Genomic DNA, 12106 nt, shown 5'->3' with positions numbered 1-12106 from the left:
CTAACGCACTAACCTATAAACTGAGATCCACAATATTCCATATACCTAGGTACCTACACTGATATTACGAGTAGGTAGGTAAGTATAACTTTTGAATGAAAGACGAGTTCTCTGAGTGGAAATTTCATTACAGGTAGGTATATGTATTAGGTACTAACTTTATGGTGTTAGGTAATCAGGTAAGTACCTACTTATATTCTGATTACTGTTGATATGAACTTTACGACTTTGAACACCACAAGCAGCCTCGGTAGCGCAGTAGGCAGCGCGTAAGTCTCATAATCTTAAGGTCGTGAGTTCGATCCTCACCCGGGGCAATTTTTTTGATTTATCGAAATTTGAACATGGTTCCTATATCTACAAAGGTAGTAGGTACAATAATCGAATAATCAATACCTTTGCGAAATATGTATAGATAATAGATAGGTATAAAGTTTTTAGCGTTATTTCCCATAGAGACATTTTGAAGGAGGATGTGGAGGAACAAAAAAAAAAATCTCGAAATTTTCTCTCTCTCTCTCTCTCTCTCTCTCTCTCTACCTTCGATACATTAGCTAGGTGGTAGCTATTATGTAAATTTTGTGCTGAAATTAGAAATCAATATTGGAAATACTCAAAGGTTTATTTGGGTAAAATGCCAACTTTTTTTACTCTTTAGTTACGTGAGTGTAATACTTGGGATGTAATATTACAACAGTATCTCGTAAACTATAAACTGTATTAAATCAACTGTAAAACTGTTTCAGAAAAGAGGGTCCAACCAAAGCCCTATCAAAACCTAGATGAGAAAATTTCTTTTGTGTGATCAATATTTCTGGCAAATTTCATCATATTCGTGCAATCCTTTTGAGAGGCAAACTAAACTTACAGTTATAGACAAACTAAATGAGAAATCTTCTAGTCAGAACTTGAACCTCATTTTGTTCGGTCAGTTATATTTTTGTATGATCAATCGTTACATCATGGAATTTCGAATTTTCACTCACCCTCTTGCACATGCACTGGTATCTATTTTATAAATCCAATATGGCCGGGTACCCCCCGGCCATACCCCCCAGCAGGGAGGGAAAGACTGTCCTAGTTCAGGGGAAAAGTTTTACCCAAGAAATTACGGCGGAATGTTGTGAAATTGGAATATTTCCCGAATAGCTTCAATTTTCCTGGTAGATAATATTCCGTGTAGATTTTTCCGTCTTGTATCGATGACACGTAATGGTTGGAAATGGAACTACCACAAAAAGTGGAACTCAAATTTTTCCACTCTGTAGCACAAGACTAAGAGCTTAGGGAAAAGCTTCTGTTTAATTGAACGTTTGAATTTAAAAGCAACTCTAACTTAAAGAGCATCAAATAATATTGTTTCAAGGCGGAATTAAATATTGTTTCAAGGGGTCTTTGTAAGCTATACATCTGTGTTTACTTCATGCCGGGGGGTACCAGCAGGGAGAGAAAGACTGTCCTAGTTCAGGGGAAAAGTTTTACCCAAGAAATTACGGCGGAATGTTGTGAAATTGGAATATTTCCCAAATAGCTTCAATTTTCCTGGTAGATAATATTCCGTGTAGATTTTTCCGTCCTGTATCGATGACACGTTATGGTTGGAAATGGAACTACCACAAAAGGTGGAACTCAAAGTGGGGAAGAGCTTAGATTGCAAGTTTTTGTAAACAGGGAGTTTTTGCAACCAAAATTATTAGCTTCAACGTTGAACTCAACAACGTTACCTTTTCTGCCCTTGATGGTCAATCTGAATTTGAGAAAATTTGGCAAACATGTCCTCCTAAAAAAAGGCTTTTCCTCGTGAGCCGCATACCAGGAGAAGCCGTTTTTCTGAGCGAGTTCAACTGTTCCTTTTCAGCACTAATGTCGTATTTCTTTTGGAGGTAAGGTACCTATATCTAGTGGTGATTTAATAATCGTAAGAAACACTAGGGAGGACAACGGGAATAGGGGAATTAAATGGCAAAATTTAGTGGAAGATGAAGGCTATGTTATGGGTAAAGAGGCATGGGATAGAACAATGGGAAAGACACAAGACAATGTGAAGAATGGGACAATATGGGACATGAAAAACTGTGTACATAATACCATCAGTTCAAATGTTCATTATTATTTTTTCTCCTTCTATTCTCTCTCTCTCTTTCTTTCTCTTTCTCTCTCTCTCTCCCTCCCTTTCTTTCCATTTCTCTCTCGCGCACTTTCATTCTTCCCCCCTCTCTCTCCCTCCCTCCCTCCCTTTCTTTCTTCCTCTTTCTCTCTCCCTCCCTTTCTTTCTTCCTCTTTCTCTCTCTCTCTCTTTCTCTCTCTCCCTCCCTTTCTTTCCATTTCTCTCTCGCGCACTTTCATTCTTCCCCCCCCCTCTCTCTCTCTCTCCCTCCATTTCTTTCTTCCTCTTTCTCTCTCTCTCTCTCTCTCTCTCTCTCTCTCGTGCGCTTTCATTTTATTTTCAGCTTTGCTCTATTAGGTACCTCCTACGCTTTTGCCTTTTTTTTATCTCTGAACAATTTCTCTGTCTCTCTCCCTCCTCCCTCCCTTCTACTTTTTATTCCGTTTCTCTCTCTCTCTTCTCTCCCTCTGTATCCTCTCTCTCTCTTCTCTCCCTATTTCTTCCTTCCTTACCTCTTCCTCCCGCTTTTCTACAGATGATTCCTTTTCCTCTTTCTTCTACCCTTGACTCTCTCTCTCTCTTGTTATTTCTTTCTCTCTCTCTCTTCCTCCTCCCTTTCTCTCCCTCTGTATCCTCTCTCTCTCTCTCTCTTCTCTCCCTCTGTATCCTCTCTCTCTCTCTTCTCTCCCTCTGTATCCTCTCTCTCTCTCTTCTCTCCCTCTGTATCCTCTCTCTCTCTCTCTCTCTCTTCTCTCTTCTCTCCCTATTTCTTCCTTCCTTACCTCTTCCTCCCGCTTTTCTACAGATGATTCCTTTTCCTTTTTCTTCTACCCTTGACTCTCTCTCTCTGTCTCTCTCTCTTTCTCTCTCTCTCTCTCCCTCTTTCTCTTTCTTTCTCTCTCTCTCCCTCTTTTTCTTTCTCTCTCTCTCCCTCTGCTTTCGCTCGATGTGGGAAAAGTTTTTCCTGTGTTAAATTACCGTTAACTTTCTGGTTATCTTACTCCTACGTTTATATTTCCCCACTCATAATTTACTTCCAAGTTAGATACCTAAGTCTTGGCATAATAGTGCGGTTAAAGTACTCGTCTGGTAGGCGGAAGGTAGAGGGTTCACCTTTTTTCTTTGCATACCTATAATATACCTACTTTTTTTTCTATTTTTTATAGCTTTTCTCCTGGCCTATATTTCTTAAAGTGAACGATTTTCATGCTTATCCTATGAATCCACTGTAGTAGGCCGCTGGTTGGGAGTGGTCGAGTGGTAATGGTAATATTGGTTAGATCATCCCTGGACTGCCAAAATGGACACTACTTGGATAGATGTTATGAGCTTTAGGCTCTCATCAGATGTCTATAATGGCTCCTACTGGTATAAATTAACACTACTGGAAGTACTAGTAGCTAGTAGCTACGTCAGTTTTTATGCCAGGTTTTATGCCAGCTACCCTTTTCGCTGGGCTTTCAACCAGATTTTCAATAGTCTTTAGAAAAGACTGAGTGCACCCTCAAATAGCCATCACGCTTTCAACCAAACTTTCAATGGTCCTCAGAAAAAACCGAGTAGAGCATCCCCTGAAATAGCGATCACGTGATGTGTTCCACTGGCCCAGTTGGTCACCCATTCAGACACACACCACACTCAACTGTATTTAACTTCAGTGGTTTGTGAAAGTATCAGAACTCTATAACAGCTTTGAAAATCGGAAATCCTTATAAATGGTGGAAATTTGTTTAGTTACCTAAGTCTAAGTCTAAAAAAAAGGGTTTGAAATATTTTCCAAAGTCAATGTATAGGTATTAGGTAATAGATAGATACCTATTATGTACCCCCTACTCCTAATAGGGACCGTTATGAGAGAGAGAGGGAGAAAGAGAGGGAGAGGGAGAGAGAGAGCAAGAGAGAGAGAGGGAGGGAGAGAGAGAGGGAGGGAGGGAGAGAGAGAGAGAAATCTAATATCCTTCAACACCTGGTAATAAATATAAATTTGAAGAAAAACTCTCTTCCTCTACCTCTCTCTCTCTCTCTCTCCTAGCTCCTCCTCCTCCACCTTTTTCTCCCTAATTCCGTCCCCTCTCTCCCTCCCTTCCACATTTCTTCTCTCTCTCTCTCTCTCCCTGTCCCTCTCTCTTTCTCCTTCTCCTCCCTCTGACCTTTAAATGTAAAAAATAGGGTCACAGAGGGGAGAAGAAAGATTGCATCACCAAAGTTAAAATAATGATAAATGACGCTGGTGTGTTCCTATTGTAAACTCTAAGCACGAGGCTTGGAAATCACGAGGTACTCTCTGTTTTTTTAATCCTGACTTACTTTGTTTGGAGTTTTTTTGCTTTGTTTTAATATTTTTCACTTTGTTAACTTTGTTTTCCAAAAAGATAATTACGAGTAGGTGTATCCCATCTTCTACAAATACGTTGTTGACTTTCTTTGTTTTGTTTTATTTTACTTACTTTGTATATTGAAATACGTGCGTACAATGCTATCTAACTTACTTTGCGGTCATACTTTGTTTGATTTTACTTACTTTGCTTTTATATAACAGACAGCTACTCTCCCTACCTACGGTGTCTTCAGCTTACTTTGCCTTGATACTTTGGAACGGTAAGTTAGGTAAGTAAATACTACATTTTATCTTGCTTTATGAAAACAAAGTAAGATAAATACATGTGTGAATGCTAAATATCTACTAATGAATGTAAGTACTATATGTTTTCATAATATTATGTTTTTATCTTACTTTATGTTGTTACCATTTTGTTTTTATCTAACTTTGTTTTATGATGTCTAGTGCTATCTAACTTACTTTGCGGTCATACTTTGTTTGATTTTACTTACTTTGCTTTTATATAACAGACAGCTACTCTCCCTACCTACGGTGCCTTCAGCTTACTTTGCCTTGATACTTTGGAACGGTAAGTTAGGTAAGTAAATACTACGTTTTATCTTGCTTTATGAAAACAAAGTAAGATAAATACATGTGTGATTGTGTGAATGCTAAATATCTACTAATGAATGTATGTAAGTACTATGTTTTCATAATATTATGTTTTTATCTTACTTTATGTTGTTACTTGTTACCATTTTGTTTTTAACTTTGTTTTATGATGTCTAGTGCAATCAGCTTTCTGATGCAAATCAGTTTCCTTCCTCCCTCTCTCTCTCTCTCTCTCTCTCTCTTCCAAACTTATAGGTTAGAAGAAGACGGAAGTATGTGGAATACAGAGAGAGAGAATAAGATTGATGAACGCTTGAAATGAACATGAGTGAGAGAGATAGAAGGGAGGAAGGAGAGAGAGAAAAAAAATAAATGTATTCTGAAAGAGGAGAGTACAGGAGGTTAAGAGATAGAAATAGAGATAGAAAGAAGAGGGAGAGAGATAGAAATGAAAAGAGAAGGAGATTACAGGAAGGAGAGAGATGTGAATGGAAAGAGATAGAAAGAGGGAGGGAGATAGAAATAGAGAGAGATAGAATGAGGAAGGAGAAAGAGGAGGGAGAGAGAGAAATGAAAAGAGATAGAAAGAGGAGGGAGAGAGAGAAATGAAAAGAGTAAGGAGAGAGAAGAAAAGGAAAGAGATAGAATGAGGAGGGAGAGAGATAGAAATGGAAAGAAGTTGATTTCTAAAATAATTATTTTCGCTTGCTTTTCGAGCTCAATGCTCAATGTATGATATTTTAGGAAATGGAAAAAAAAGAACAGAGGGAGAGAGAAAGAGAGAGAGAGAGAGAGAGAGAGAACGAGAGAGTTCTCCGTCTTGGATTTATCCTGTTAGGAAGGAAAGGGGAGAAGAGGGGAGGAAGAGAGAAGAGAAGAAGAAGGAGAGAGAGAGAGAGAGAGAGAGAGAGAACGAGAGAGTTCTCTGTCTTGGATTCATCCTGTTTTTTAAATAGCCTTGGATTTTATTTTCCTCCTTTAGCCTGGAGTAGTGATGAAATCTCTGGAGTAACGACTTATCCAATTTATTTGAGGAACCAACTAATTACCTATTAATATGTACCATTGTACTTATTTAATCATAAGAATTATCTCCGTTCCAGGACAACTTGGAGTATGCTGCTGTATACTTCAACCAAGGATCATCAACCTCCAAAACCCACCCACTCTTCCCACCCCCCCATTTTCCTCCTTTAGCCTGGAGTATAGTGGTGAAATCTCTGGAGTAACTGCTTATCCAATTTATTTTAGGAACCAACTAATTACCTAATATTTGTACCATTGTATACCTATTTAATCATAAGAAACATTAATACAACATTCATCTATACGACTCTTTAACGAAAGAAAACATACAACAACGCTTTGTGTTTCATAAAGAGAGCTTTTTCACAACTTTTGTGGGCATCACAGCATTACTACGTGCCTCCTTTACTATTAATTCGACCCAGCCGGGAATCGAACCCGGGACCTCCGGCGTGCAAGCCTAGTGTGATACTCAATTGGCCACGGAGTTTCCTTTTTCTTTTTTGTTTAGAATTTAACGCTTCTGTCCCAATCTAGGCCACCCTGAATATGATCAAAGAAAGTAATGAATATTTCCTGCCAAGAGATCTGTTATCTGATAATAATATTTCCGGGTTCGAATCCCACCATCGACAAAAATTTGTACTCGTTTTTCGATTGCAAATATTTCAACGGGTTACTTTCTGTTATCTGATAATAATATTTCAATGTGAAGGATGTGATACTTGTGTTAACACAAGAGCAATCTATTTTGATTGCTTCACTATGTCTACACTGTACTGTACAAGTGTAGACAAAATGTCTACCTACTTCATCATATACATTCAATTTAGTTTTATCGAGTGATTAGAATAAGATTTTTTTTTTTATATATGTCTGATAGAGGGAACTGTGACAATGGAGGTCTTATCGTCCCGAAATCGCAGGGGAGGACAGGGTAGGACAGAGTTAGCTTTTGCAAAAACGTACCTTGTCTTTAGAGGAGAACCTAGATGAGAAAATTTCTTTTGTGTGATCCTGTGATCAACATTTCTGGCAAATTTCATCATATTCGAGCAACTCTTTCGAGACCAACAGCGAAAAAAACTTACAGACAGCTCCTTTGTTGTTGTTGTTGTTGTTGTTGTTGTTGTTGTTGTTGTTGTTGTTGTTGTTGTTGTTGTAGTAGCCAAAGTCCCATCAGGTTCTTCCATTCCCATCTGTTACTGGTAGGCCCAGGTGTTCAGCCACTTCAATTGGTTTCAGCCACATATCTATTGGTGTCATTTGTGTTGGCTTAGAGGGGTGTTCTATTGGTGTCATATTTGTGTTTGCTTAGGGTCATTTGTGTTGTCCTCACGATGATCGGGTCTCCGTTGACCCGGCCGCTAGGATCGGAACGCCACCTTTATGGCGCGACCAGGCAGCTCGGTCACGCGACCGGGTCGCGCGACCCGGCAGCTAGGGTCGGAACGCCACCTAAGAGAGTGACCACTGAACCAACCTTGCTCTCTCTCTCTCTCTCTCTCTCTATTCTATTATATGAAAAACTCCCTAGAGATTTGTAGAGAGAGGGAGAGAGAGAGAGGGGATAAATAGATAAAGTGCTTAAGGAGGTGAAAGAAAGAATGAAAGAGATGGAGAAAGAGTGTGTGGGAAAAGAGAAAGGAGAGAGAAAGAAAGAAAGAAAGAGAGAGAGAGGGAGAGAGAGAGAGAGAGAGAGAGAGAGAGAGAGAGAGAGAGAGAGAGAGATATAATTTGACACCTCAATATACAGGGTACTCGTAGACAGGTAGGTTTTACTTTTCTAATCCTATAGGAAGGAAAGAAAGTAACCTTCAAAATTAATTTCAATGGTCAGTTTTTAGTCCGTCCTTCCTTTATTATTACAATAGTAATAAAAAGGTATAAGGGACGGACTATTGTATTCGCTTCGGTGTCGTCTTTGTTTCTGTCTGTCAGTCAGTCTGTCTGTTCCCATAGAAGGACTTATCCAAACCTGGTCGACCTATATATCAAATTAAAGGTCTTTTTACCAGGATCACGAAAATGGTGGTGCAAATTTTGTCCAGAAAACCATAAATCCAAAAAACCAAAAAATAAAAAATAAAATTCAGAGAGCTTTTTCACAACTTTTGTGGGCATCACAGCATTACTACGTGCCTCCTTTACTATTAATTCGACCCAGCCGGGAATCGAACCCAGGACCTCCGGCGTGCAAGCCTAGTGTGATACTCAATTGGCCACGGAGTTTCCTTCTTCTTTTTTTAGAATTCAACGCTTCTGTCCCAATCTAGGCCACCCTGAATATGATCAAAGAAAGTAATGAATATTTCCTGCCAAGAGATCTGTTATCTGATAATAATATTTCAATGTGAAGGATGTGATACTTGTGTTAACACAAGAGCAATCTATTTTGATTGCTTCACTATGTCTACATTGTACAAGTGTAGACAAAATGTCTACCTACTCCATCATACATTCAATTTAGTTTTATCGAGTGATTAGAATAAGATTTTTTTATATATCTAGGCTAGCCATGGCACCCTCATAAGCAGAGCGTAACCATTGGACCAATCCCAGGAAGAGATCTTCATTCGATACACTCCGAAAGGCTGAGGGGGAATTTTGGGGGAAATCTAGTATGGGATACTCGATGGGAGAACCCTGGTGCTAGGTTCCAAGCGAGTCAGTCTTTGTATAGAATCCGCGAAGGGATGTCTTGGGGAGTTTCGGGTCCAGGGTCGGAATAGTGTACATACCTACCTACGTAATATATACCTACCTTCATTGTTGGTTGATTGCAAATACCTTCTCTGTGTTTACTCATTATCGCGCTTCACCTATTAGTGTTTTATCTGTGCTAAGCCGTAAGGACAGTCTGGGAAACTGAGACCTTTCCCGACTCTCCTTCTACATATATATGTCTGACAGAGGGAACTGTGACAATGGAAGTCTTATCGTCCCGAGATCGCAGGGGAGGACAGGGTAGGACAAAGTTAGCTTTTGCAAAAACGTACCTTGTCTTTAGAGGATAAAGATCGCCCCGGGTGAGAATCGAACACACGACCAGCGGTTACAAGGCAAGTGAGCCACCTTTTTTTTTTTTAAGAGGTTTGACAGAGGGAACTGTAACTGCTAGGGTCTTATCGTCCCGAAATCGAAGAGAGAAGGAAGACAGGATAGGTGGAAAGCCAGTCGAGAACGAACATTATCCCATCAGGATAAAATCCGTCCCGGGCGGGAATCGAACCCGCGGCCTAGCGCTTACAAGGCAGACGCGCCACCCGAACATTATCCCATCAGGATAAAATCCGCCCCGGGCGGGAATCGAACCCGCGGCCTAGCGCTTACAAGGCAGACGCAGATCCCATCAGGATAAAATCCGCCCCCGGGCGGGAATCGAACCCGCGGCCTAGCGCTTACAAGGCAGACGCGCCACCAACCAAGCTAACTAGGCTGGCAAATTTATCGAGTGATCAGTAGTTCGAAACGCTGCACTGTACAGTGTACAGCCTAGAGTAAGACGTAACAGAGTTTCATAGTTTTAGACATTTTGGGTGAACAGCGAACACTGATTTTTCTCATCTTGTATTGAGAACAATGAGATATTTAGGTATAATCGGGATATCAGGTACTTAATACAATGTGTTACAACAGACCCTTGTTCCATGAAAAACCTTTGCATTACGAAACGTACCTACGAACTTTAGGAAAGTTATGACGTAACATTTGAAGTTAAATAGTGAAAAGACTGAGAAGCCATTTACAAATTCACCTACTTCAGACTTTCAGACTTTGTAAGGATTTGTAACCAGCCCCGTAGTTAGTCACTCATCTTAAAAAAAGCGGCCGCACAGCTCGGCAGCGCTGCCGGGTCGCGCTGCCCGGCAGCTAGGATCGGAACGCCACCTTATGGCATATTGCATACTCAAACTAGATAACGGGCACTCATACAAGTTGGAACTTGTTACAAGTACTTGAAACTAAACTTATTGTACCTACCTACCTAGTTCTTATCTTACCCTACATTAAAGACACTTACCTACCTACTTACCTATTTCCCTCTCTCTCTCTCTCTCTCTCTTCCGTGTTGAAGACACTAAGGTGTCCCCTTTTCGTCTTTCGCTCTCTTTCTTTCTATTTTCCATCTCTCTCCCCCCTATATTATTTAAGGACATCCCTTCCTTTATCTAATTTATGGAAAGAGACCACTTCACAGGAAGTTATGACGATAGAACACTTGTCTCTTTTTCTCTCTCTCTCTCTCCCTCTCTCTCTCTTTCTTTCTTTCTCCTTTCTCTTTTCTTTTTCCCACTCTATCATTCTTTCTCTCTTTCACATCCTTTGAGTCCTCTATCTCCCTCCTTCTCTCTCTCTCTCTCTCTCTTCCACTAATTGCTTCACGGCGTTTTCCGCCACTTCAAATGACTTCACAGAGACACCGATCAATTGGGAGGGAGAGAGAGAGAGAGAGAGAGAGATCTAGATAAAGGAGAGAGAAAGAGCGGAAGAAGGAAGACATAGAGAAGGAGAGTGAGAGAGAGAGAGAGAGATCTAGATAAAGGAGAGAGAAAGAGCGGAAGAAGGAAGACATAGAGAAGGAGAGTGAGAGAGAGATCTAGATAAAGGAGAGAGAAAGAGCGGAAGAAGGAAGACATAGAGAAGGAGAGTGAGAGAGAGAGAGAGATCTAGATAAAGGAGAGAGAAAGAGCGGAAGAAGGAAGACATAGAGAAGGAGAGTGAGAGATTGTTCGGGTCACGACGGGGTTCCTATAGCGATATTATAATTACCACTTTTCATCAGGGCAATAGTCGCGACCCCCTCATTTAACTTTTTGTAAAAAAAAAAATTCAATTAACCCCCTTCCACTCTTCGTTTTCTCTCCTCCCCTCTCCTCTACTTTATCCTTTATTCTTTCTCTCTCTCTTCCCTCCACTCTTTATTCTCTCCCGTCTTCTTTATCACCTCCCCTTCCCCTATCCTTTCTCCGTCCTTTTTCGTTCTCTCCTCCTCTCCCTCCCTTCTCTCTCCGCCCCTGTCTCTGGTTCTTTCAAATAATGTGACCTACATTCCCCTCTCTCCTCTAATTTATCCTCTTCCTTCTCCTCCCTTTCCTCTGTCTTCTTTAGGTATTTTCCTTCCCCTCCTCTTCTCTTGTTGTCCTGTCCTGCCTTCTCCTTCTCCTCCCTTTCCTATTTCTTCTCTTCCTCCTCCTCCTCCTCGTCTCCTTCTTCTTCTCATCCTCCTCCTGCTCTTCCTATTTAAGTCGGTCAAAAACCGCCAGAAAACGGTCAAAAACCGCCAAAAAGCGGTCAAAATACCGCCAAGCGCAGCAACCATCTCAACCAAACCTTGTCACATTTGTGAACTATATACCAAATTTCAAGTCTCTAGCTCATACTGTTCCCGAGATATTGTTAAATTACACTGAAAACCGCCAAAAAGCGGTAAAATGCCGCCAACCGGTGCACCGATCTTAACCAAAAGTTTCGTTTCGCATCCTTGTACACATTTTACAGTGGCTTTTTCCTCCAAAGGTTCAAAGTTATGATTATGATATTTCGTGCTGTGCGGAGAGCGTGTTTGCCATGTTGTCAGATTGTGCTTGAGATTTAGTTTGGGGGCCACGAAGGATAAAGCGCGCGGTGGATGCCCTCAATTGAGTTTAGGATTGCACAAAAGCACACGATACTCAAGTTTCACCATTTTGAGCGATTGAATATATTTTTAAAAACCGTTCTCGAGATATTTTGTTCACAGACAGACACACACACGGACCAATGGCTGAAACTTTGGATTTAGGCTCTAGGGACCTCAAAACCTGCTTTAACAGTAAAAACTGACCATCGAAATTTTGACCCGATTACATTACTTTCCTTCCTATAGGATAAGGAAAGTAAAAAGTGCAAAGCTACAAAGCCCAGAAGTGCATGCAGAGCGTAAAATTGCAGAGTACTAGGAACGTGTAATGCAGAGTAGGTACTATACCATGAAGAGTAAAGCCGAGATTTAGCCGGGGACAGTGAGAAAATAAAAGGGAATAATAGGAGAAGGAGGA

General features: G+C 40.6%; 1 non-coding gene across 1 annotated transcript; it reads left to right on the top strand.

The window, feature by feature from the left end:
• Nucleotides 1-244: 244 nt before the first annotated feature.
• Trnam-cau lies at nucleotides 245-317 on the top strand. Its single transcript has one exon. It is a non-coding gene; the product is annotated as a tRNA-Met (tRNA).
• The last annotated feature ends 11789 nt before the right edge of the window (nucleotides 318-12106 follow it).

Source organism: Diaphorina citri, unplaced genomic scaffold (genome assembly GCF_000475195.1).
Source record: "Diaphorina citri unplaced genomic scaffold, Diaci psyllid genome assembly version 1.1 scaffold3322, whole genome shotgun sequence".
NCBI lineage: Eukaryota > Metazoa > Arthropoda > Insecta > Hemiptera > Psyllidae > Diaphorina > Diaphorina citri.
The sequence above is the reverse complement of the archived record's forward strand: the minus strand, read 5'-3'. Positions and strand labels throughout refer to the sequence as shown.